Source organism: Zalophus californianus, chromosome 9, assembly GCF_009762305.2.
Source record: "Zalophus californianus isolate mZalCal1 chromosome 9, mZalCal1.pri.v2, whole genome shotgun sequence".
Classification (NCBI taxonomy): domain Eukaryota; kingdom Metazoa; phylum Chordata; class Mammalia; order Carnivora; family Otariidae; genus Zalophus; species Zalophus californianus.
Genome location: NC_045603.1, coordinates 109,943,406 through 109,971,094, shown reverse-complemented (window position 1 = coordinate 109,971,094; position 27,689 = coordinate 109,943,406). Strand labels below are relative to the sequence as shown.

General features: G+C 39.7%; 1 long non-coding RNA gene across 1 annotated transcript; it reads right to left on the bottom strand.

The window, feature by feature from the left end:
• Positions 1 to 533: 533 nt before the first annotated feature.
• LOC113921513 lies at positions 534 to 27,689 on the bottom strand. Its single transcript, XR_003519709.1, has 5 exons — positions 27,551 to 27,689; positions 9,268 to 9,647; positions 7,615 to 7,717; positions 4,581 to 4,681; positions 534 to 656 (listed from the first exon to the last, which is right to left on the bottom strand). It is a non-coding gene; the product is annotated as an uncharacterized LOC113921513 (long non-coding RNA).

The window sequence follows — 27,689 nt, the reverse complement described above, 5'->3', positions numbered from 1 at the left end:
AAATTTAAAAAATGAACAAACAACAATTTAAAAAAAGGAAAAGAAAAAAGAAATCATCTTTTATCACCATTGGAGGTGGCCAGAGAACTAACTTCTTAGTCTGGAAACTGGTAATTAGGAAAGAGTTCAGCATTTATCTTCCTTTCCTGTATAAATTAATTGGCAAAGTATCAAAATTGATGTATTTGTTTATGCAAAGCTCTTTTTTAAAGAAGAATTACAGCCAAAAGGAATGATAAAAGTAGAAAACTACTATTTGGCAATCTCTAATGAAAGAATTGAGTCTTCTAGGAACCATTAGGGTAAAATTAGATCAAGAGCTACACAATAGGTGGATTGATTGCTTTCATCTGAACTCGAGGTCCATCTTAGCATCACTAAAAGTGTATCAACCAAACACATGCTCCTTGATGTGAGGCACTATGAAGTACAAAGCACTATCTGTACAATATTTATGCAAAAAAAAAAAAAAAGGAAAGAAAAAGAAAACAAAGCAGAATCTAATCACATTTAGATCTTACTTTCAGATAACAGGAAATACAGGGGAGAGAAGAACAATTGAAATGACACCACAAGAAAGCATTGAAAAGCCCAGAATGTGGGATACTCTACAGGACTGACCTGGTTTTTATAAGTGAAGATCTTGGAAAGAAAACCTGAAGAAGAGAAGGGATTTAAGAGACGTAAGTATCAAATGCAGAGTGGAACTTATTTGGATCCTGATTTGAACAAACCAAGTATAAAAAGATATTTATGAGATAATTGGGGGAACTTTGACTATGGACTGAGAATTATATTAAGGAATTAATATTTCCTTTGATGGTGTGATACTGGTGTTGTGATTATGTAAGAAAATATTCTTATTTTTCAGAGAAATATTTCAGAGTGACATGACATGAAAAAATGGTGAAATACTAGGATTTCTCAGGGATTTGTTTTAAAATAAAGAAAAAAAGAAAAAGATGGATGAAGTAAGCATGAGAAAAGATTAGTAATTATTGAACTGAGGTGGTACACATATTATTACTCATATTATTAGGCTCTCCTTTTGTGTATGTTAATAAATTTAGAGTTAAAATTTTTATGTATTACAAATGCTGTATTGTTAAATCAAAACATATAATTACACCATTTCAACAAATGAAATTCCCTTGATTTTCCTCGAGTTCCTTCTTTTTTTTTTCTTTTTTTCTTTTTTAAGGTCTTATTTTTTTGAGAGAAAGAGAGAGCACAAGCAGGGGGAGCAGGAGAAGGAGAAGGGTCAGCAAGGAACCTGACATGGGACTGTATCCCAAAACCCTGGGATCCTAACCTGAGCTGAAGGCAGCCGCTTAACTGACTGAGCCACCCAGGCACCCCCTGGATTTCCTTCTAATCTTATTCTAACTTTATACTTTAAGTAGATTTGTCTGCTGTACTTAATCTTTCCTGTTGTTTTTCTTTAAATTGATGGGAACACCAAAAGGTTTTAATTTTAATTTAAGCATAATCAGAGTAAATAAACATTAATGAAAATAATAAGGAAAGCAATTTTTATACTTTAAATTTAGTTGTTAAAATTAAATATTAATACAAATATAAATTGATCACTTCATCACCCCCCCCAAAAATATAAACTTTTAATATCAGAAAAACATGGGAAATTATTACTGAAAATAATTACCTACTTCAAAATAAATCTCTCTTTTCAAGAGAGTAAATTCTGATATTTCTGGGGGAAAAAAATTATTCTCCCAAATACCCTGGCTTTTAGTGTGAAGGAAATCAATGCAGCACCAATTGTACTCTTCTGGACATTAAATAACATTTAGTGGTTACAATTACATCCTTATAATACAGGCTTTTTTGAAAAAAAGAGAATATATTCAGTGGTGTATAGACTATGAGACATGTTCATAATTTACTGGAAAATTATTTTTTAAAATAACGTTGAAATCTGGGGGCACCTAGGTGGCTCAGATGGTTGGGTGTCTGCCTTCGGCTCAGGTCATGATCTCAGGGTCCTGGGATAGGGCCCCATGACAGGCTCCCAGCTCGGTGGGGAGTCTGCTTCTCCCTCTCTCTCTGCCTCTCCCCCTGCTTGTGCTCTCCTGTCTCTCTTGAATGAATAAAACCTTTTAAAAAATGTTGAAATCTTCCAGTTAAGGAATGAATAAGTCATGGGGATGAAAGATACAGTATAGGGAATATAGTCTGTGGTATTGTAAGAGTGTTGTGTGGTGACAGATGGTAACTACACTCCTGGTGAGCATGGCTTGTAACATGTACTTGTTGAATCACCATCTTGTCCACCTGAAACTAATGTAACATTGTGTGCCAACTATACTTCAGTTTAAAGAATGCTGAATTTCCTTCTGTAAGGAGGGGTTCTGAGCCAACTAGACAGATGTAAGTGTTTTTACAAGAGGCAGACCTGGGCAGTACTGAGGGCACTTTAATTTATAGGTAATCTGTGTAGATAGTAGATATCGTGGAAATTGGTATCAGTTGGTATCAAAATCATATTGATGTATTGGAAAGTGAGAGAAAAAAATAGTAATAATAAAGGAAAGAATAAATGACATCAGCATAAGATAATTTATATAAACTCAAGTCAGAGACCATTTTTCTACAGATTTGATAGAGATGGGCACATGCTGACAGCGTGGAGCCAGGCACAAATGTCCATCTGAAGATGGTGTGCTTAGACACTCCATTAATACAGAAATTGCAGCCAAATCTTCCTATAATCAAGAAGCTTTCTAAGTTTTTTTTTTTAATACATTTATTTGAGAAAGAGAGAGCGCGCGCACAAGTCAGGGGGAGAAGCAGAAGCAGAGGCAGAGGGAGAAGCAGGCTCCCCGCGGAGAAGGGAGCCCGATGCAGGGCTATATCCCAGGACCCTGGGATCATGGCCCAAGCCAAAGGCAGATGCTCAACTGACTGAGCCACCCAGGCACCACAAGAAGATTTCAAAGTTTTGAAACTGCATAGACAAGTTATTAACTTGAATGTAATCTCCTAGAAATCCCATTCATGCATCTCAAAATTATTTTCAAAAATAATTCTACATTGGATCTTTGGTACAATATCAATTTTCTTTTGTTCCTTTTCTTGTATTTCCATTTCCCTCTATCCACACTCCCAAGTGATACTAAACTGGGAAAGGAGAGGTAAAGTAGAAACTTCTGGTTTTTGCAAAGTTATGGGGATTCATATGCCATTTGGATAATTTGAGTAATTTGAGAATTAGCCCCAGTGGTTTGTTTCTGAGGTGGAAAAGTCTTTCCTTACCCACTGTTGTATACAAAACGGCATGATTTGGGATAAAAGCTTGTACTCTGGAGTCAGACAAACCTGGACTCTCATTCTGATTTGTAACACCTTCTCTCTGAGACAGCTTTTTCATCTGTTAAATGGAGGCGGTAATGACCTCCTTCTCAGCGTTCTCATGGACAATAAATTAAATGAGATAATATGTGTAATGTAAATATTAAATGAAATACTCCATGTAATGAAAATGGTAATGCTGATACATTTTTAAACTCCCTTCCTTTAAAACATCTTGGAATACCACAAACGTGAGCACCTTGCTTCCAGCCTCACTGGCCTGGTTGGGCAGAGGCAACTACCCTGGGCATTGCTCCATATCCCAAACACTCGAGAGGTCTTCGTTCTGTCCCATAATCATGTGACTGGGCTGCTTGGGTCCTTCCAAGACTGCTACCTATAGCGCTGATCACTTCAAAGCAGTGGGACCTAGTTAATTTGGTAAAAGTTCAAAAAGGAGCCACATGGAAGCTTAAAGGACAGGAGACTAAAAACTAAGTGAAAAACAGAGCAAATGGGATTATTGAACCAGGAGGAGTGAAAGCTGGTTACTGATTATAACTGTCGACTGCCGCTGGGGTATTATGTAAAGTAGAGCCACTCAACCATTTTGGCACCATGTAAAATGATTACTGTGCCATGGTGCACCTGGGGACCCACACCCCACAGACCAAAATTGGCACAGGGGGAGCAGATCTTTCAAGAGATTATACCTGAATATAATCAAGAAGTAAAAATTAGGAGAGAGGTGAGAAAAAGAGAATACATTAAATCAGAGGTCTAGTGATAGTCTTTGCTATTTGGAGCTGGTCTCAATTGTGAGGAAAACTTGACTCTAGAGGTATCAGAGTCACTGATTGGTGTTCACAGTTTAACATTAACAATTTTCATTGTTTTTGAGCAACTAGAGTAGAAACTAGAGTAATTGGCACATTTGCTGAGGTGTGATTAGGTTTCCTGCAGGCAAGTGTAGAGGACTGAGTCAGCAGCCACAGCTCAGGACAAGCCTGAATGTTCTTCCTTTTGTCACTGAAAACAGTAACTTGAATAAAAGACAAAAAAAAAAAAAAAAATTTTTTTTTTCCACAGAAAACAAAACAAAACAAAAGTGAGTGCTCCAGCCAGTTAAAATTGCTCAAGTGAGAGATAAAGCTTCAGGGATAGTTGAATGGCTGGTGATTTTATGTGTCCATACATAGAAAACATTGACAATGCATGAAAATGAAATGCTTCAGTGCTATTGGAATACCCAGACCATCTCAGACACACACCTCGTGAATGTCAAGTCTGCTGCAGCGATGTCAAGGCTGATGTCCGGCTCTTCTGCTTCACGGTGGGGAAACTCAATATAAACCCAGCCCTTGGATTCTGGCTAAAGAAAAGAAAGAATTATTGAGTAGTGTTAAAAATAAGGCAAACAAGCAAAATAAGTCAGTCAGAGAAAGACAAATACCATATGATTTCACTCCTATGTGGAATTTAAGAAACAAAACCCATGAACATAGGGGAAGGGAAGGAAAAATAAAATAAGATAAAAACAGAAAGGCAGGCAAACCATACAGACTCTTAGGAGGAAACAAGCTAAGGGTTGCTGGAGGGGATGGGGGCATGGGCTAAATGGGTGATGGGCATTAAGGAGGGCACTTGTTGGGATGAGCAATGGGTGTTATATGTAAATGATGAATCACTAAATTCGACTCCTGAAACTAATACTATATGTTAACTAACTTGAATGTAAATGAAATCTTGGAATAAATAAATAAATAAATAAATAAATAACAACAACAACAAAACCCATAAGGCAACAAGTCCCCAAATGGAGTCACTTATGCTAAGCCCCACGTCACCCAAAACAAGATTTGACTTGATTACAGTTTTGGCTCTCCCAGAAATGGAATCTTAAACCAGTCAATCAGGAATCCCCAAATCAGCACTAGTTAGGTAATGTGCCCAACAGACCCTTGTCATCCCCTAAAGAAAGGTGACTTTGCCATAACCAGTCTGCTTTTTTTGTCTAGCACAGCTTCCCCGTTCCCGCTCCCTTCTGCCTATAAAAGTCTTTCATTTTGTACAGCTCATTCAAGCTCCTTTCTATCTGCTAGATTGAATGCTGCCTGAATCATGGAATGTTGAATAGAGCCACTACGATCTTTAAATTCACTCATTTGAATTTTAAGTCACCAAAGTCACTGAAGTTATAAAATAACCACCTCTGGAGATCTTTACAAACAGGCTATCTTCTTATTTACCACTAACTAGTTAATTCATTCTTCAAGACGGAGGCACATGTTGGATGGATTCTTATCCCTCCCTAGACTCTTGGATTTGCACACGGTGGATGCTCTTTCCCTTGGGCTATTACAGAGAAATATTCTGGCTAGCACAAGGTTGGCAAAGCAGAAAGCAGCTTTTATTCAGATGTTACAAGAAATACTTAATGATTATTTTTGTAAAAGATTACATATATTTGAGCCCACAGCTTATCAACAGGATGACTAATCTGGGACAGGCCTGTAATGTAAATTAGAACAGCTATCTCAAGCATGTGAAAAGGCTTTGCAGCTGGTAAATCAGGATGTTATGCAAAAATAGGTGGGAAGGAAATGGCTTTTGCTGCTATTCCATTTTGATTAGATTTTGATGTTACCAGTGTCCGGTTAAATACCTGCACTGATATTTTGAAATTTTGAACTTTCTGTAACTTGTTGGAAAAAATTCCTCTCTCCCCTCATAATCAACATCATTTGTAAAATAAGACAGCATTACCTCTATTTAGAGGTATATTTGTGGTTTGTTTTTGAGCTTGCTATATCGCCAGGCTAGAATTAAAAGAATTTTCAACTCCCAATTTCATTGTAAAATATTCTATTGTGGGTAGTATTTTCCTAGTAAATATGGATAAACATTTTCAAACTGTTTCAGCTTACTAATCCACAGCAATTTTAATTATTTGTAAAATTATTAAGATACTTTATGGATGTTACTGGGTGTTTGCTTGGAAAGTACAATCTTTCTATCATCTAGTTTTCTTCTCCTTAAGGGACTACTGATGTTTTCTTTCATAAACTAAAAATATGTACTGGTAACTCTTCTTTTTCCCAATTTATGAAACTTGCAAGATTTGAAAGCCAACTATGAGGGGCAGAGAAATTGTCCTTAAAGTAAGGATGGAGAGGTGGGAAATGAATATGGGGGTGAACCAAAAGGGGGGAATGAAAGTAACAGGCAAAACCCAAAGCACAAAAGACCTACAGGATGGCTCAAAAGGAAACAATCGGAAGGTGAAAAGCAGTATTTCTACAGGAAAGGACAAAGGAAAAAGTAACGAGCTTTTAAAGAGTTGCTTAGGGGCACCTGGGTGGCCTAGTTGGTTATGCATCAGACTCCCGCTCTGGTCCTGATCTCAGGGTTGTGAGGTCAAGCCCTGCAACAGCTCCATGCTGGATGCTGGGCATGGGCCTACTGAAGATTCTCTCTCCCCCTCTGCCTCTGCCCTTTCCTGCCCCCACCCCCCGCCCCAGTTCTCATGCTCTCTCTCTCTCTATCAAAAAGTAAATAAATAATTAAAAATAAAGAGCTGCTTAGTCTGCTTAGTCTTGAGGTCTGTGGTTATGACTAGAACTATCCTCTGGCATCATCATTATGGAGGGGCTGAAAGAGCGGGCTGGGCTAGATTCAGCTTAGAAGCAAATATCACACACACACACACACACACACACACACACACACACACACACACACACACACACACACACACACACACACACACACACACACACACACACACACACGGCCCTCTATTCATCCTACTCCTGAAGCCAAATGGATGATATTACCGATGGAGTAATCACACAGTTATTAAATACGTTACTTTCACAGTGTTTTCTCAATTTAATGTAACCAGGCAGAGTTACAGGGAGAAGCTACAACTTCTGAGCCACAGTTGAAATCCTGATTATAATGCATTCACTTTTGCACAGCATATTGATGTCCATACTGCTTATTTTCAGTGATATTCTAGGGTTATGCTTATACTGAGCAAACAAAAAGGCAGAATCTAAGTTGTTGCTGACGATTTTTTTTCTACAAGGGGACACTGGAATTAACTGAAAGTGTTGAGGGGTTTGTTCTCAGGCCCAGAAAAGGGCTGTCTCCTGAATTTTGAAACCAGAAATTACCTTTAGGATCTCAGCTTTTAATTTCTTCTTTGCATTTTTTAAAATATGTGAATGCATTAAATAAATGTAGTCCAAAAGAATTGATGTATTCTACTTGAAACAAAAAAAATACATTTTTACCACTCACCCATGTCGTTATGAAGTAAATACTTTCAAAATCTTGGTAGGACTTCTCAGAGTACACAAACTTGCTTAGTAATTAGCCAAATTTCCTGATAATATCACAGTTTCTGTAAAGTAGATTTAAAAAATGAAGAGGTTCTAATATTGTAACTTACTGTAAGTTCCAAATCATTACATCATATTCCTCCTGAATAATCTAGAAAGGTGGTATAATCTATCTCTTAAGAAAACAGAAGTGAATATAAATAAATTGTTTTTATTTCCAAAAACCACTTTTTAAAAATAGTGAGAGAACATTGACTGCCTGATGTTTAAGTGCTTTCCATTTAATTAATCATTTACAATTTCAAGTGCATTTAAAGTAGAGCAAAGAGGGCAGTGAGCCTTCATAGTCTCATGACCAGAGTCAACAGATACCAAGCAAGCATTTACTGCCTCTGTTCCATCCATCCCTGCTTTTCCCTTTTTAGAAGTATTTGGAAGCAAAACTCAGCCACTGAGATCCCATTTCACAATTATGTTCTTCAGTACAAATTTTTAGAAAATATGGGTATTTTCTTACACAGCCATGATGCCACTATCTCCCTCAATAAAACTAACTTTTTTTCCTTAATATCATCTCATATCCAAATCGTAAGTACATTTCCCAGGTTGTCTCAAAAAACACGTACTTTTACAGTTGGTTTATTTCAATTAGAGCCCCCAGATACTCCATATTACCTGTGGTTGCTCTGTTCTGTAAACATTCTACAATTTATAGCGGTAAATCCTCTCCATTTTTCCCCTCAAGCTACCAGCTTGTTGAAAAAGCTGGGTCAGTTTATGCCTTAGAAATATTTATTTTTTAAGTAATAAGGCTTAAAGGCTAAATGGTAATATAGTATCACATAAACTACTTGGTACCTTACTAAATAAATAATTGAGAGGAAAACCAAGAAATAGACTCTGAACTATGGAGAACAAACTGATGGTTCCCAGAGGGGAGATGGGGAGGGGGGAAATGGGTGAAATAGGGGATGGGGATTAAGGAGGACACCTGTTGTGATGAGCACCCGGTGATGTATGGGAGCACTGAATCACTACATAATACACCCGAAACTAATACAACACCACGGTAAGTTAACAAACTGGAAATTTGTTTGTTAAATAAAAACTTGAAAAAAAAATAATTGAAGCACTAAAGGACTTTACTACCTGACAGCAAATTAACCCTTAGAGTATTTCTTACACCCCAATTTATAACTTTGGCAAATTTATTTCCACTTTCCCCTTATAGTAAGATTTTCCCTTTAAGAGAGCCATACAGATTTAGACCTAAGATATAAATAATATTTTATTATTGCCCTTCAGTTTTCAGAAAATATTCATATTTTGGTGGCCTGGCAGATTAAACCGTGGGTGAATTAGCCCCTAAATCACCATTCTTACTTTACCGTTATTGTTATTCTTAACAACGGCTCTCCCTTCTTTAACCCAGAGGGCATCTTAGCAACTTGCTAAGGACTTTTCATAGATCCTCTCTCTGTGTTTTCAAAGGAAACACTGTTGAGGCCATTTTATGGAAAGCTTTCAGCCCAGCTTTGCGTGGCTGAAGGCTGATACTCTGAAGCCCTTTCAAGCCACCCACCTGCAGGCTGCTCTATTCCCCTTCTCTTACCCCTTACAAGTCATTCCATTAATGTTCCTTTTCCCTTGTTCCACTTGTAGAATCGAGACCTTTTCTTCTTTCCAGCTCTACGCCACTCCTTCTGTGCACTCTCTGATAAGGATGCGGAGCCCCTTACACAATGCCAAGCCGGCTAGTGGAAAGGGAGCAATTTTACCATATTTTCATTGTTGGAGACTACATGTGCTGGTGTATTAATTTCTCTCCTCACCAACCAGACTGGTTTTGGGCTTTTTATTTGACTTTCACATCTTTTTTCTCCGCCTATTTATTTCTGTTTAAGACTTCATCTGAAGTGTTTTTAGATGTCTTATTGGACAGAGATATTATCTTCCAGATGCTCTTCCATATTGGAGCTTTCCATGTCAGAGCTGAAAGGTAAAAAAATATTTACATTAGGATTTCTTATGGAAAGGGTTTTAAATATAATAAACATGATTCCATTAAATAATATTTTATATTTATTATTGAATATAGTTTGATATAAACTGAAGTTTGATATAAATCTGGATTTTGAGAGCTCACTTTTACTCTGATAGTTTAGGCATGCCTCAACTGCTGTTTTCATGAGGCTACTTCATAATTTTGAGGCTATTACTCAGGCCTAGAGTCATCAGACAAATCTTGGAGATGTTTGTCATCTTCCTTTTTTATGGGTTTCCCCCCCCCCCCGCTTTGGTGCTTTCATTACAGCTGTGTCATTTTCAGTTAAATATCATGAGCAAGGAGACTCTGTCCTATTTCGTGTTAGCACCACGACTTAAACACTTACTGACAGAGCCTTTGAATGTTGCCGGGAGGTTGCTGAAAATTGTCACTGTGATTCAGCTTTACTCCCTGATGGCCCTAGTATTGTACATTATACGAATTGTCCTGCTGGGTAGCATTGCAGGGCAGCACCATCTCCTCCCCAGCCCTTGTGGGACCTCTATTCATCCCACTCCTAAAGTCAAATGGATGATACCACCAATGGAGTAATTACACAGTTATTAAATATGTTACTTCAGCAATGTTTTCTCAATTTAATTTAACTGGGAATTACAGGGAAAGCTATTTCACTTCTGAGCCACAACTGAAGTCCTGATCATAATGCACTTGCTTTTGGACAGCATTTTGGTGTCCAAACTGCTTATTTTTAGGCTTATGCTTTTGCTGAGCAACACAGAAGAGCCAGGTTGAGAGTTCAGAATGGACAGGCCTTTGGCATGACTCAAGGGCTTAGCCCAGGCTAGTCACTTACCCTTCTTAAAACATCACTAGAAAAACTGGATTTGTGGGATGTATTTCCCTAGGAGAGATTCAGTTCCCCAAAGAGATAAGGAGAAAAATTAACTCATGTGGGATTCAGCTATGAATACTTGAGGTGTCTACTTTTTTTCTTTTTAAAGTAGGCTCTGTGCCCAATGTGGGGCCCAAACTTCACAACCCTGAGATTGAGAGTCTCATGCTCTACCAACTGAGCCAGCCAGGTGCCCTCAAGATGTTTACTTTTTATAGCTCTCTCTTATGTCTCTCCATCCCTGTTTCTGCCATAGGCCGGGAATATGAGCTCTTTGGGGGCTCGTAGTTCTTCACTGCTCATGATATGTTAGGCACATATGTGCTAAGCACTTTATCTACATTATTTCACTTCAATTTTTGGTAACAACCACATGAAATAAATGTTAGAGTCTCCATGTCATAGATTATGAAACAAAAGCTTATTAAAGTAGCGTGACTCAGAGTGAGGTCCACAAACTGTTCACATTCCTCAGTGAAGTTAGGACAGAAATTAGGAACTGACCTTTAAGCATGTTTGTAGCCATTTGACACTGCTAAGGTAACTCTATTGTGTTTTGCAAAAGGATTGGTCCACAACAGATTGGACATTACAAGGAAGGAAGGAGGAAAGGAAGGGAGGAGAGGAAGAAAGGAGAGAGGGAAGGCAAACAAAAAATTGATTCTTTACCAGAAACAGTCTGAGAAATATGGGCTTAGGCATTTCATGATTAGTCCAAAGTTGCTACCAGGTAGGTGTCAGAACCAAGATTTACACCTCAGCCTGGCTTCAGAGTCCTGGCTCTTCAGCATGACATTGCCACCTCCCAGTCCGATAACGGTGATGATGAGTGAAGAAAGAAACAAACCGGCAATCTGATGACAATTTGTCATTATTCTTAAGAACTCAGACTTCAGAGGGGCGCCTGGGTGGCTCAGTCCTTAAGCGTCTGCCTTAGGCTCAGGTCATGATCCCAGGGTCCTGGGATCGAGCCCCACATCAGGTTCCCTGCTCCGTGGGAAGCCTGCTTCTCCCTCTCCCGCTCCCCCTGCTTGTGTTCCCTCTCTCGCTGTGTCTCTCTCTGTCAAATAAATAATATCTTAAAAAAAAAAAAAGAACTCAGACTTCAGAAGTGGCGGGACCGATTTAAGAAGAGACTTCTCTCAAAAGGCAAGGCTCTGGCTCCTATACCGTCACCACCACCATCATCTTTTTGACCATAGTCATCATGGTTAATCTTAACCAAGAGCTAAAAGCCAAGAATTGCTTCATGTGCTTAACGTGATTATCCCGTGATCCCCAGGACTACTCAGTGAGACAGGAGCTATCTGGCTCTGCGGCAGCAGAACCAGGATGCACAGAAGATACGCTTGACCCCAAAGACTGGGCACGTAACCCCTTTGTTGGCCTCTTCCCATTTATAATGCCTGACAGATTCACAAAGATGTCTGTGGAGGGCCCGGAGTTTATTTGTAACAAATGGGGATCTGGGCATCAGACTAACTGGGTTTGAATTTGTTCTAGAGCTGTGTAATCTTAGATGTGTTTCTTACCCCGTCTGTGCTTCAAGTACCATGTCTGCAAAATAGGAAAAACAAGATTTGTCTTATAAGCTTATAGTAAGGATTAAATGTTTAAAAATGCATGTTAGCACCGTGTTTGGCACATACTGTCCTATAAGTTGTAGCTACTGGTGATATTATTATAATTATTTACCAGTACGTTTTAAGGTTATCACAAAAGTAAAAAAATGTAGAGTATTACAGTGGATTTTGCTTCTCAGCCTACTAAATTTTGCTTTTCACAACTATGATGTGTAGCTTTAAGGAGTTCTGTCTAACCTGCCTCCAAGAATGAAATTAACCTAATCCGTCCTTCCTGTTTGCCAGCATGCCACAATCTCATTTCAAGTATCCTCATTTGATTAAATTGCTGCCTTTTTAAATATTAAAAGAAGAAGACTTCAAACATCAGGAAGCCCTTACTCTAGGAAAAGGAGTATGAACTTGTTCACTAAGTACGAATTAATTACCAAGATATTTATGATTTCCATTCTGAGAATGCCCAGAGCATAGCCTGCTACATGGTAGGTACTCAATAAATATCTTTTGAGGGCGCCTGGGTGGCTCAGTCGGTCAAGCATCTGCCTTCGGCTCAGGTCATGATCCCAGGGTCCTGGGATCAAGTCCCGCATCGGGCTCCCTGATCGGCTGGGAGTCTGCTTCTCCCTCTCCCTCTCCCACTCCCCCTGCTTGTGTTCCCTCTCACGCTGTCTCTCTCTGTCAAATAAATAAATAAAATCTTTATAAAAAAAATCTTTTGAGTAAATGCCTTTATTTTATTTTATTTTATTTTAAGATTTTATTTTAAGATTTTATTTATTTATTTGAGACAGAGAGAATGAGAGAGAGAGCACAAGAGAGGGGGGAGGGTCAGAGGGAGAAGCAGACTCTCTGCCAAGCAGGGAGCCCGATGGGGCACTCGATCCAGGGACTCCAGGATCATGACCTGAGCCGAAGGCAGTCGCTTAACCAACTGAGCCACCCAGATGTCCCTAAATGCCTTTTTTTTAAAAAAAATGCTTCTTATTGGATAACTCAGTAACATCATCTTATTCTCCTTTCAATCCTCTTGAAGTCTGACTTTTAAAAAAATGTATCATTAAAACAATTTGACCGTTGTTGATTTTCTACTAAAAAAGCAGCACTGGAGCTGGGGTGGGGACAAGGATTCAACCACATTCTGGGTTTAAATGCATTAAACAGAAAAGAGCAGCCTGGGGCGACTTCAGCTATAGGTGTGTCCCCCTAGTGCCCGGAGCCTAGTTGAGCCTCCTTCTGCGAGTGCTGAGCTGCAAGCTCCGTGTGGGGAGTGTCCCGCCACTGAGTCACTGTTACACGGCCATGACTCAGATTCTCTTGGCACCGGATTGATTCATCAGATCCTGCCATCCTATCACGACTCAGTCCCCTTGCAGCGGTCACTCTCCCACCGGCCCCATCCGCCAGCGTTCTTCCAGCTGCGCAGGTAAGGAAGACTGTGCTCTGGGAGCAGCAACCTTGAGCCCCATAACCCCCTGCCCTCAGCTGACGGCTTCCTTGGGCGACTCCGCAGAACTTTGGCTCTCCTGCCTTTTCTGCCGCTGCTATTCATTTATGGCCCTCTCATCTTTCTACACGGATTCAAAAGACTCCCAGCAGTGCCTCTCCTCCCGTTTCACTGACCGTTTTTTGGGTAACAAACTAAAGAACGTTGATGTTTGAGTAAACAAAATGTGTTATCCTTGTTGCCATAATCTGACTGGGACTCTAGCCTAATCTTTGACTCAGAACCTCCTCATCTGTGAAGTGAGCCAATGTTTTTGGCTTGGAGACCCGATGCTCTGAGAATCTGATTCAGTGGCTTAGGGTGCAAATGTCTACATTCTTAGAAACTCCCGAAGTCATTTGGATGATCACAGGTTTGCCTATCATCAGACTAGATAATTTCCAAGGGCCTTCTAGCTCATGATCTTTTTTTTCCCAACCAAGTGGCTTTGAGCCGAAATAGGAATGTATGCATTGTATAGGTTTAGATGGACTACAAAAAGGTACAAAGATTCTTATAACTTTATTTCAGGAAATATGAGATGCTTGTATCTTTCATTCTTCAGCCAGGTTTACCTGGGCCACTGCAGAACTGTTTACATTTAAATTCCCATTTGTAAGGAGGAAATTCTATCCTGAAAAATGCCAAACTGAACAGAAGTGCCCAGCCAGAGCCTAGTTCTCTGTGGCCTTGCCTGACCCAGTACAGCCATTGTCCCTAGAGAGAACCCGTAACTGGGTCAGCAGGACTCAAGGGCTGCCTTGTCATTCATAGCCTCAGCCAGCAAAATTCAAGGGAGTAGCACTTCCTGCCTTGTTGTGTGGCTACCAACTGCATCAGGAAATACAGCTTGTCAAATTATATTTTCTGGCAGAGCCCTCAGCTGAAATAGCTACATTATCTATGACATTAGTGACAAGGCCAAAGGTGAGAAAATACACATGAATTTATTCCCTCAAATATTCAGAAAAAGGCAGGGAGGCCAGATGTTTCCTTTCTAAGTGACAAAGAGCCTGGGAACAAAAGGTAGGAGGAACAATTTTGAAAGATCCACCTGGACTTCTTTCTCAGTACCTAAGGATATTACTAAGTTTAAGGAGGGCATTCTCGGAATCCTAGAACAGGACCTGATACATAACAGATAATAAACATTAAACAAATATGTGAAGCAGAGAGTTCTGATAATCGAAAAGATCTTTATCTGCTGAGAGTTGGCCCAGGAAAAACTCTCACTAAATTAGAAGCTCAGAAAGGCAGATATTGGATCGTATTCATTGTATGAGGCTTGGCAAAATTTTCAGTAAAAATTTGTTGAAATGAATTGGCCAAGAGCTCTTCTAGTTAGGGGCAAAACGTGAGGCAACATAGCAGCAACCATAGAGGTTGAAAGAGTCTCTCTCTATTACAAATCCAGCATTTCTTAAACAATCATTTCCTGATTCATCGATGACGTGAGCAAACCTAGAGAAACAGCACTACTTAAGGCAATGGGTTTATGGACATTAATTTGACAGGACTAAACACTGAACGATTTGTAATAGTGAAAAATTGAATTGCCCTAAATATCTAACAATGGGGAACCTGTTAAATAATCTATGATGTTTTCACAAAATTATGTTTCAGTTAAAATGTTTTCAAAACCACTTGTTGTCATGGGGCAATTAATGTATGTTAAATCAAAAAAATATGGTAGCAGAAACTGTTGATTTCCTACCCATACCATTTCTCTGTTTCCCAGCAATACAATTTTGTTGAGCTTCCTGTCCACCTCTGCATTGCTGTGTGCTTCAGGGGAGGCAGGTACCAGCCACGCCCGAGGGATAGAATCATCAGCCGGGGCCATGAATTCCCCTTGGCAGCGGCTGGTTCAGGCACAGCTAGGTGCGTGGTTCACTGCAGGCCAGTGAGGTGATTTGGGGGGAGGGAGGCTTCTGGAAAGGCTTTCCTCCATCTTGAAAAGAGACACCAGAAGCTCAGATCCTATATGACATGTTAGTGAGTCTGCAAATGATGAGAGCACTGGGGCTGAGCCGACATGCCAGGAGAACGCAGAAAGGTAGGAAGGCTCTAGAGGTGGCCGGCGCTGCTGATTTGCTGATCAGTCAACCTTGGAGTCATTAGCTGTAGGTCACTAGCCTAAAGTCAGCTCTGTGATCAATTTCCTATATGGCCAATTTGCTGAATTTACTCACTTATTTTAACTCTTTAGATAGAGTTGACTGATTTTCATTCTGTCTTCATAATAGCACTTAAGGAATATTAAGTTTGCCCTGGTTCCAGTTCCTTGTTGCTGTATCTTCGGGTGAACTATTGATGGATTGTCCTGCTTAAGAAGTCACCTTATCTCTGGATTTATGTGGGTCAATTATTTCTTATTATTAAAGAAATTTTATTTCTTTAAAACTAATGAATGTTGCATCCAGATTTTTTCTGACTTATAACTAAAAGCATGCTAATACAATGTAGGTTGAGAGAGAGAGAGTGAGGAAGGAGAGGAATTATCTCTCACTTAATTTCTGGGTTCTAAGAATGGGATATGGCTGACTTGTGCATTTATTATATTCATCTTTGTACTCTTCCACATTTTCCAAATTTTTAATAATGAGCACGTATTGCTATTTTGAATAGAGTGGAAAGTTATTTTTTTAAAGATTTTATTTATTTATTTGAGAGAGAGAGAATGAGAGATAGAGAGCATGAGAGGGAAGAGGGTCAGGGGGAGAAGCAGACTCTCTGCCGAGCAGGGAGCCCATTGTGGGACTCGATCCCGGGACTCCAGGATCATGACCTGAGCCGAAGGTAGTCGCTCAACCAACTGAGCCACCCAGGCACCCGAGTGGAAAGTTATTCTTAAAATACCTGTGTAAGTGCTATAATGGTGTATGTGCTAATCTCAGAGGGTTATAAGATCACTGAGAATTGGGAAGAAGTGAGTCCATGGCTCCCGATCTGGTGGAGGAAAACTAGAGGAACACTTAAGTTGTATTTATTGTCTCTTCTCTGACTGAGGCTTTACAAATATGTAATTGCCTTTCATCATTGCAGTGGTCTTGAAAGTACATATTATTGTCTCGGTTTTATAGAGGTAGGAACTGAAGATGTAAAGCTCATACAATTAACAAATATTGGAACCTCGATTTTAATACAGATCTTACGTTAAATACCGCGTGTCAGACTCTCATAGATGACCGTTCTGGAGTGAGAAATCACAGAATGTTAGACCTGAAGAGACCGTTCCGACACAGAATTGTGGTGATGGTTAAGCGATTGAAAACTGACACAAAGTGCAAGCAAACATGGAATTGACTGCCTTATTAAGTGGGGAAGGAACAGAGCGGAGCAGCGTCAGGCTTGGCTGGACCCAGGAAGGTGTCAGCCTGTACAGGAGGTGTTAAAACATTTCGTCTATGAAAGGAGACAGTGTCCCAAGGCTGCAAAAAGGGACGCATAGGAAGTAGGCCTTCAGAATACCTCTGCAAGCCTCCTGTAGCTCTGAAAGAAGCAACTTCCCAACGTCAAAGTGGAGTGAGGGTAAAGTCAGTCCAAAAACCCATCCAAATATTGGTGAGAAAGATCAGCATCATTTTGTTTTTTGTTTGCTTTTTACTGTTGTCCTTAGAAAAATCATATTGCTTAAGGAATCTGGACACAGCTACTCCTTCTTTGTTCCCACAGACAAAGGAACCTAACTCCAGCTTCCTGTCATCCAGCAGTAAAGAACACTGACCACAGGGTGACTCTTCAATGTAAGGCTTTAATTAGCATTAGCTGCAGCCTGTTTTCCAACTCCGCGCAGAATATTTATATTTTAGAAGCTTCTGATTATACAATTACTGCAAGAAAGGAGAGCACCCATTTTCTTTTTCCTCACTTAGTCCCTAGATCAGGAGTGGGTAAATTTTTTTCTGGGTCAAATAGGAAATACTTCCAGGGGCACCTGGGTGGCTCAGTCGTTAAGCCTCCGCCTTCGGCTCAGGTCATGATCCCAGAGTCCTGGGATCGAGTCCCGCATCGGGCTCCCTGCTTGGCGGGGAGCCTGCTTCTCCCTCTTCCTCTATCTACTGCTCTGCCTACTTGCGCACTCTCTGTCAAATAAATAAATAATACTTAAAAAAAAAAAGTTAATTCTTCCGGCTTTGCAAACCATATGGTCTCTGTAGCAACTCCTCGGAGTCACTGTGGTTGAAGTGCAAAGGCAGTTGTGGACAATATGTAAACAAATGAGCATGGCCATGTTCCAATACAATTTTATTTTTAAAAACAGGAAGCAGGCCGGATTTACTTGGCAGGTCTTGGTTTGCCAATCCCTGTCTTGGATCACTGATTTTTCTGCACCCCCCCCCCCTTACGGAGCAAGAGAATTTCACATTGTATATGGGTGTATTCTATGTTAATTACTTTGATGATTACCTAAAGCAATCAGTATGTAAGGGGAATTATTGTTACCCATTTTGTGCTTCTCTTCATTCCAGAAAAGGAATAAACTTATCAAGGCATGGAGCTTAAAATTTTTAAGCTAATAAAACTATTTCAATAGAAAACGATTTAATGTTTTAAAACCTTGCAGTTCAAATGTAAATTTGATTAAGAAAAAGAGCGATGCAATCTGAAGAGTGAGAAAATGGAGAGATCATAAGTTTGAGAAGCCAATAAATTATATTTTCCTGACTGTGGAGGGGAAATTGACAAATGAAATTGATAGAAAGCTGCTATTTTAAACCTCTAGGAATTCTTGGGGGCCTGGGTGGCTCAGTCGTTAAGCATCTGCCTTCAGCTCAGGTCATGATCCCGGGGTCCTGGGAGAGAGGCATGGGCTCCCTGCTCAGCAGGGCCCTGCTTCTGCCTCCCACTCCTCCTGCTTCTGTTCCTGCTCTCTCTCTCTCTCTGTCAAATGAATAAATAAAATCTTTAAAAAAATAAATAAAAAAATAAACCTCTAGGAATTCTTGCCCAATGACAATGTGGCATTCAAAACTTGACAGATTATACTTGACTAGTTTTTCAGGGAGGGAGGGGGCATAAATAGCACTTTATTTCTATAGATTAAAAATACCTGGGCTACTAAAATCTTAACATTTATTAACATGCAGGTTTAAATGTACACACTATCTTATTTAAACTCAACTCAGTTTTGGTGATAGCTATTATCACTCAAAATATTATCCAAGAAAATAGAAGCTTAACTCACATGTACATGGACACCTTGGAAGCTAGATGTGTTGTGCATTATTATCCTTACTTTCAGACATAACACAGCATAGAGATCAGAGAGGTTACCTGATTCTTCCTAAGTCACATATCTAGGGATCAGAAGAACTAGAACCAGAATCTAGATTTTTGGACTCCAAGTTCATACTCTCATATGGTACCATATTTACCAAACCACCTCATAGACATGTGGACTTTCCAATTCTCAAAACTTAAAACATTGTGAATAAAACAATGTATTGATTTTAAACAGATTTAAAGATTTATTAAGAACAAACTATTTCAAATTTTCAGTTGCATCCTAGAAGTATTTTTTGAAAATCACAATGAAAAAAATTAGGTGTTTTGGGCACAGATCACTTAAATCTCTAGAATGAAGGGGTAGAAGTATATATGGATTTTCAGGCTGTGCTCTGGATTCCTAGAAGCTCAGATGAACCTCAGAAGTCAGGCACATGAATATGCTTAAGTCTTCCATGATGGGTGTTATGTCTTTGGCCCAATAATGAAAATTTAGACTATCCCAGAAGGCTATGTTTTTAATATTTTATTTTGTTATATCAGTGATCTCTGCAGAACTCTATTTGAAAACAAAATTATTTTGCTAAATAATTTACTAGTGAGATCATTTTTCTAGCTTTCATGTTTTATGACACTCTGATTTAAGAATGAAATCTATATCTGAATGTGAAAACCTACGAGGGATTACATTGTTTTAATAGAAAAACAGCTTTGATTATTCCCATTCATTGATTTTAATAACATCTATCCCGCATCTGACACACAACAATAGTTTCCAAGCTCTTCCATAGTTTTAGAGTAACAAACTCTTGTATGTGTTGAATAAACACTGGTTGAATGAATGAATGAGCGAGTAAATAATACAGATTCAAGGTCCTGGAAGGGAAACTACAAAGACCCCAGAGCTAATTGTCATGAAAGAACACAACCAGATCTGGCTCTGGAAGCCAGGCTTTCATTCCCACTGCCCAGTGTTCTTTCCTTTCATGAATTTTTTTTTTTTTTATTATGGCAAAATAGGCACAACATAAAATTTGTCATTTTTTGTAAGTGTAGATGTCAGTGGCGTTAAATACATCCACATTGGTGTAACCACCTCCATCCAACACCAGAACTTTGGCTTCTTCCCAAACTGAAACTTTGTACCCATCAAATAATAACGCCACATACCTCCTTTCCCAGTGCCTGGGAACCACCATGTTACTTTCTATCCCTGTGAATTTGACTACTCTAGGTGCCCCATATAAATGATGATACAGTGATACAATGCTTGTCATTTTGTGGCTGGCTTATTTCCCTCAGCATATGGTCTTCAAGGTGCAGCCATGCTATAGTCTGTGGCAGAATTTTATTTCTTTTCAGGGCTTAATAATATTCCACTGTGTGCCATTATATGCGTATATCACTCTTTTTGTGTCTCCATTTTGCCATTTCCAGAAAGTCATAAAATTGGGATTATATTGCCTGTAGCTTTTTCCAACTAGCTTGTTTCACTTAGCAGGATTCATTTAAGTTTCCTCCATGTCTTTTTATGGCTTGACAGCTCATTCTTTTTGTGTGGAAATAAGTTTTCAACTCTTTACTTCCAAAGGGTGTGATTCCTGGATTGTACGGTAAGAATATATTTAGTTTGTAAGAAACTTCCAAACTGTCTTCCAAACTGGCTGTACTGTTTTGCATGCTACCAGCAAAGAATGACCGTTCCTGTTCCACAGCCTTACCAGCCATTTGTTGGTAGCAGGGTTCTGGATTTTGGCCATTCTAATGTATTGGTATCTCATTATTTTATTTTAATTTTTAATTTTTAATTTACTTTTACTTTTTTTTATTTAGTAATTCATCACTTACATACAACACCCAGTGCTCATCACAAGTGCCCTCCTTAATACCCATCACCCATCTAGCCCGTCCCCCACCCACCTCCTTCCATCAACCCTCAGTGTGTTCTCTATCCTTTTTTTTTTAAGATTTTATTTATTTATTTGAGAGAGAGAGAATGAGAGATAGAGAGCACGAGAGGGAGGAGGGTCAGAGGGAGAAGCAGATTCCCCGCTGAGCAGGGAGCCCGATGTGGGACTTGATCCCGGGACTCCAGGATCATGACCCGAGCCGAAGGCAGTCGCTTAACCAACTGAGCCACCCAGGCGCCCTGTTCTCTATCCCTAAGAGTCTCCTGTGATTTGCTTCCCTCTCTTTCTTTACCCTTCCCCTACATTCATCCGTTTTGTTAAATTCCACACGAGTGAAATCATATGGTATTTGTCTTTCCCCGATTGACTTATTTCACTTAGCATACTATACTCTAGCTCCAACTGCATTGTTGCAAATGGCAAGACTTATTCTTTTTGATGGCGGAGTACTATTTCGGGGTATATATTGATTACTCATTATTTTAATTTGTGATTCCCTAGTGACATATACATAGAGAACCTTTTCATATGCTTATAAGCCTTCGGTACATCTTTGGTGAGGCATCTGTTCAGGTTTTTTGCTCACTTTTTAACTGGATTAGTTTTTTTTTTTTTTTTAAGATTTTATTTATTACAGAGAGAGAGAGAGAGAAAACATGAGAGGGGGGAGGGTCAGGGAGAAGCAGACTCCCCGTGGAGCAGGGAGCCCAATGTGGGACTCGATCCCAGGACCCCGGGGTTCATGACCCGAGCCGAAGGCAGCTGCTTCACCGACTGAGCCACCCAGGTGCCCCTGGATTGGTTTCTTTTCTTAATGTTGATTATTAAGAGTTCTTTGGATATTTTTGATATCAGTCCTTTATCAGGTAAGTCTTATGAAATATTTTCTCCCGGTCTTCTCATTATCATCACAGAGCATTCTCAAGATAATTTATTTCTGAAAACTCATCGTCTTTCTGTACCACTGCATTTTGGTCTGGACCAAAATTGGTATTATTACCAAAACCGCTCTTTGTCTTAAAATTCTCTCCCCAGAGACTGTGTTCTTCTTAAACAGATTGAAGTACATTGTGCCTAATAATCAGTTTTGAATATCAGCAATCTCAGGCCAACCTCTATTTGGTCACAGAAGGCTCTGTTATATCCTAGCCGGTCACATGGGCTGTCCACAGACTCTACATTTGCCTAAAATGGTCACATAGGTCACACGGGACAAAGACCTGATTTAAAAGAAAAATTCCTTATTAAAAAATACAGTGCTGAAACGATTCTGTATGAGACTTAATAGTAGATACTATTGGCTCATCATTTGCAACAAAGGTAACACACTAATTTGAGATGTTAATGTTAGGGGAAACCGTGTGTGTGTGTGTGTGTGTGTGTGTGTGTGTGTGTGTGTGTGTGTGTGTGTGTGTGTGTTGGAGTGGAGATACAGGGGTATATGGGAACTTGTACTTTATGCTGGATTTTCTGTTAGTCTAAATTTGATCTAAAAATAAAGCCTATTAATTTAGACAGATATACTGCTTCAAATTTATAAGGTGATTTTATTTACATTTCAGATTAGTTGAAATGTTTGAAGCACATTTTTTTTAAAAGTAAAAACAACAACAAAAGTTAAAAACATCAATTCATTAAGGTAGAAAGCTAAGATAATTATCTGGATAATTTAATGTGATGTCAAGCACACACCTTTGACAATCTGCCTTCCCTCCACTCTCTACTACCCAGTTCTTTACAAAAGTGACTCAACTAACATAGAAGGAGAAATGTCATTCCCCCACTGGAAACTGGAATGGATTCTTACATTTCTGAAATTGTGAAGGGCAGAATTTTAGAGGGTTCCTGAAGAGTTCCACCCACGGGTACACATGGCTTGGATAATCCCCTCCTTTTGAATGTAGACAGAACCTTTGCATATGATGGATAGGTAGTTGCTCCCTTGATTAAACGATGCCATGTGGCAAATGATGATGGAATAGTCACTCCCTTGATGTATTACATTCTATAAGGCACTCTTGTAGCAGACTGCAAGGCAATTGGAAGTCAGAGAAATGTGCTTCTGCTGGCTTGGAAAAAATGCAGATAGCCAGATTGTGAACTGCTTTTAGGGGTTATATGACAAGAGACTACAAGGGGTTTATGAACTGAGAGTGGCTTCCAGCAAGAAAATAGGGACCTTGTTCATACAGCTGCAAGGAACAGAATGCTGCCAAAAACTTGAATAAGCTTGGGGGAGGACCCAGAGCCCCATATGAGAACTGCAGTCGTGGCCAACGTCGTAATTGTGGCTTTGTGAGACCTCAGCAGAGGGTCCAACTAAGCCATGCCTGGAATCCTGACCCATGGAAACTGTGAGATAATAGGCATGTGTTATTTTAAGCCATTAAGTTTGTGGTAATTTGTTATGTAGCAATAGAAAACTAATACAGAGTTTGCACACGGGAGAGTCAGGTTAAAGAAAGACCATCTGGTTTGGTTCAGCTCTCCTATGGGAAGCCCTTAGACTCTGTGGTCAGAAGCCTTGTCTAAAGGAGTCCCCTCACTGGCCTGAATCTCTCCAGTTGGCCAGAGGAATAGATCCAATTCCATTTGTCACCTAGACCCCATTGCTTCCTGCCTTGATCAAGAGGAATCAGCATGATGCCAGACCAGTTTCCTCTGAGCACTTTGAAGGGAAAACACCTGCAGCATGCCCTTACCACCCATCCATCTAACAGAAGGCTCAATGACTCCGATTTTTCAACTCTCAGACCATTTCCTCCCGGGAAATCCCAGAAGCACATTTCTCTGACTTCCAGTCTCCTTCTGATCTGCTACAAGAATTATGTTAAGTACTCACACTGGCTGCAAGAATTATGTAAGAGACACACCGGATAACAATATTAAGTAAGCTGAACAATAGCACCAAATTGCTAACCACATAAAGTACAATCATCCGGTCAAAAGGAGAGCACCAAGCTGATTGCTGAACAAATGAACCTGTTGAAACAAGAAGCAGGAGAGAGTTTAGAAGAAAACTTCTCATTCATATTCACAACGAAAGCCAGGCTTTTACCGAAAAGAAACACTCTGAAAACAAGAATAATTCTTTGAAAAAAAAACTGAAACCATAACTGACAAAAGTCTGAATGACAGTGAAGAATATAACAGATAATTCTAAAAGCCATACGATGTTGATAGAGCACACACAAAAGAAGGAGAAAGATCATGAGAAAAGATGAGCATCTTGGAGAACAGATTTGGAAGCCTAAAAATAATCAGTTCTAAATGCAAGAAAAGGAAGCAAGGGAGAATGAGTAATTAATGAACTGATAGAATATAATTCTTCAGAACTGGAGAAAGGACTGTGTTTGCAGATTGAAAATGTTCACCAACCAAAGAAGGAATTGTTTTTCAAAAGCCCATTTCTAATATCAACAACTATGAAGGATGTGAGGTTTTACCAGAGCTACAAGTTAACAAAGGAAGAGGGTTATAATTTGAGAGATTCAGAATGGAATAGTAGACCAACAAGGTACACTTTCTGGATAATTACTTGTGAAAATATTTCAGGTAAATAAAAACAGAATCATAATAAAGATCCCAAGAAAGACAAAGATACAGTGTACAAGAGAGGGCAGCAATAGTACAAATTCAATAAAACTCAAAGTTAAATGTAAATAAATTTGGATAACTGAAGCATGATGCAATTAAAAGTGATCTTGACAAAGAAGTCATATTCTAAGAAAAATCTGGAAAACTGGGCCGATTATTCAGTAAAGCTGGGAAAGGAAAGTATAAGGGAGGGAGGGAAAAGTGAAAGCTTGCCAAATGTCCCGACTGAGGTCTCTCAGTAGGAGAGAACATAATTCTCTGATTTGATGTTAGACTCGGATAGAGAATGTGGACCCACATTTCTCTGTTAGAATATAATAATGACTACTAGCAGAATTAAAATAATATGTAGTACTGCCTAGCCAATAAAGAGAAAAAAGAACACATGAAAACTGGCCTAATAAAGTATAAAGCAAGAGAGCAGGAAGCAACATTAGGGGAGGGGTAATTTCTGCAATGCTCCCTCTTGCTGACCTGCCTTCAACCGGGCTCTTCCTAGCTTCCTCTCCAGAAGAGTCGTCTGTGCCAAATGTACTGTGGACAGAAGGAAGCACTGGGTGTTGAAAGAGATGAACTCATGGTTGACTTCATCTCATCCACGTTATCTTTTTCCTGCATCTGGTGGGGAAACTGACTCCAGGCCTGAGGAGGCCCTGCCAACCCTCTCTTCTCTCTTTCTCTCTCTCTCTCTCTCTCTCTCTCTCTGCATGCTCATTATTGCTTTAGAAAGTCAGAAAGCAGGTGGGAATCGCACCATTCAGATTTGGGAACGAGGGGGAGTGGGAGCCATCTCCTGGACCTCATGTCTAAACCACATTCTGGATACCAGCTTTTCCAGATCTCTGTGTTTAGGTGTTTGTGTAGCAAATAGTAGAGGGAACACTGTTTCCCATTTGCCTGCTGGGAAAAGCCCATGGCAAGGGAACTGATTGGCTAGATCAGATGATACATTTGGGGAGGGGTCTTTGATCATAATAACATACTGTCAAACGGGTAAAACTTCAAACGTACCTTAACAAGAATGGCTCCAGCTGCAGAAACAACAGCTACAGAAAAGGGACACTCAGACAATGTAGGAGGTGGGTACATGGAGGACTTTTGAGAGGAGGAAGAGCAATTGAAACTGTAACAACATTTTTAAGTGTATAAACTTTGACCCAGAGATCCCTCTTATGTAATTTACCTTTGCAGAATACTTGGTCATGGGCATGCAAAATTCAAAGATGTCAAGGCAGCATTTCCTTCAATAGGTAAACCACTGAGGGAAACCCTAAGATTTCATCAAAAGGAAACAGATTAAATACATTGTGGTGTATCCAGTCAATGGCTGCAGCCAATAAAAATGAATAGGGTTGCAGGGCGCCTGGGTAGTGCAGTCCGTTAAGCATCTGCCTTTGGCTCAGGTCATGATCCCAGAGTCCTGGGATTGAGCCTCCCGCATCAGGCGCCCCCCCCCCCCCGGACCCTGCCCACTTGGCCAGGGGTCTGCTTCTCCCTTTCCCTCTGCTTCTTCCCCCTGCTCATGCTCTCTCTCTCAAATAAATAAATAAGTTAAAAAGTAGAATGGTGTTGATCTACACATATTAGTCTATAAAAGTTATATAAAATTTCATTGTGGAACATTATCTTATGATCATATGGACCTGTGCATGCATGCGCGTGGGCGTGTGTGTGTGTCTATCCTTAGAAAGAGGTCTGGCAGCATATTATCTCTCTGGTCTTTGCGGAGAGTGGAACTATAAAATGGTATTCACATTTTTCTTTTTGCATTTCTGTACTGTTTGAATTTTCCACCGTGAGAATGTTAACTCCTATTTAAAAAAAAAAAAAAGATTATTTAGTGGAAAAATATTATTATTTTGGAGGAAAAGATTGGTTTTTTTCTCCCTGTTTTATGCAAAGAAATGCTCACTGGGTAATTATTTGGTTTCCTGTGTCACCTTGCTCATTTAGTCTTAGCAGGGGTTTAGAAGTATTTTTCTAGTTGATTTGCACAGAATACTTTTTTTGGGGGGGCAGTTTTATGGACTCCAAGAATAAGCCCATGGGCTCATTCTGGTTATTTAGTAATGTTTAAACTTCCCATGTGACAGACTTATTATAACCTGATAATCAGTATAACTATATATACATATATGCTAAACTATATATTATTACTTGATAATAAAACCATATGTAAGTTTTAAAAATGAGAATGTATTGCTTCCAAGGGATTTAAAAAGCTTTATGGGCATAATCACAGAAGATTTTAAGAGGGTACTAAACACTGAGTAGAGACAGAGGCTACAACCATTTTATGAGTGGAAAGTAAGGTAGTGTGAGCTAGGCACAGGCTGGCCAAATGGAAGAGTCTGGAAGAGCAATAAAAGCTTTCCACCCTTTTCCAAACATTCATCCAGAAGTCCTTTGCCTCCTCTTGAAAACCATTCTGGTCAAAATCTTGGTGGTTGTAGTAATTATCATATCTATTGGTCTGCTAGTAATTATCATATCACCTCACAAACATCAAAGCCATTACTATCTGTATTTATCCATACTTACAATAAAGTATCCAGTACTATCCATATTACTATCCATATTTATCCATAATTACTATCCATATTTATAATCCTCACAAACAGCAAAGCCATTACTAACCATATTTGGACTTGTCAGCAAGGTTGTCTTATGTCTCTATTTGCATTATTTAAAAAAGTATAGCAATGCTTCAAAGGCACAGAGGTTTTTGTCCTAGAGCATAAGCTGGACTGCTTCTATTTAGAATATTTCTTGTTTTCTTTAAAAAAATAAGCAAATGTAGCAATCAAGGTTGTAACAATTATTTTTTTACATGAAGGTTGAGAAAAGTCTGTCTTTCAAGTTCTCCAGAATTTTAATAACTGTTTAAATGACTGTGCAGCAACTCCTGCGAGTTCCGAGTGCGGGGCATTTGCAACACTTCCTTTTTCCGATCTGTCTTTTGAATCATCTGCAGATTTAACACGGTTAGTAATCGCGTCTGCTGAAGGGCACATTTCATCTTGACCCTCCCAACAGTCACTCCCACCCAAGGCCACTGACTAAGGCTTCGCCTCGGTTCTTTTTTCACCAGGCACTTCCTCTCTATATATGGTAATAGTGCTCACACGGATCAGCCGCTCGCCTTGCTAGGAAAGCTGGCAAGTGAAATCACGCGGAGAAAAGCTGACACTACCGTGGGCCAGGGTCGTTTGTCTTCCGGTAACGGTGAGTCAGTTACGAAGGCAGCCGCGTCTTGGCAGAGCCGCGGATGCTCAGTACCCCCCAGACAGCCGCGCGTGTCCCGGGGCAGCTCCGGCGCGCTCCTCTGGGCT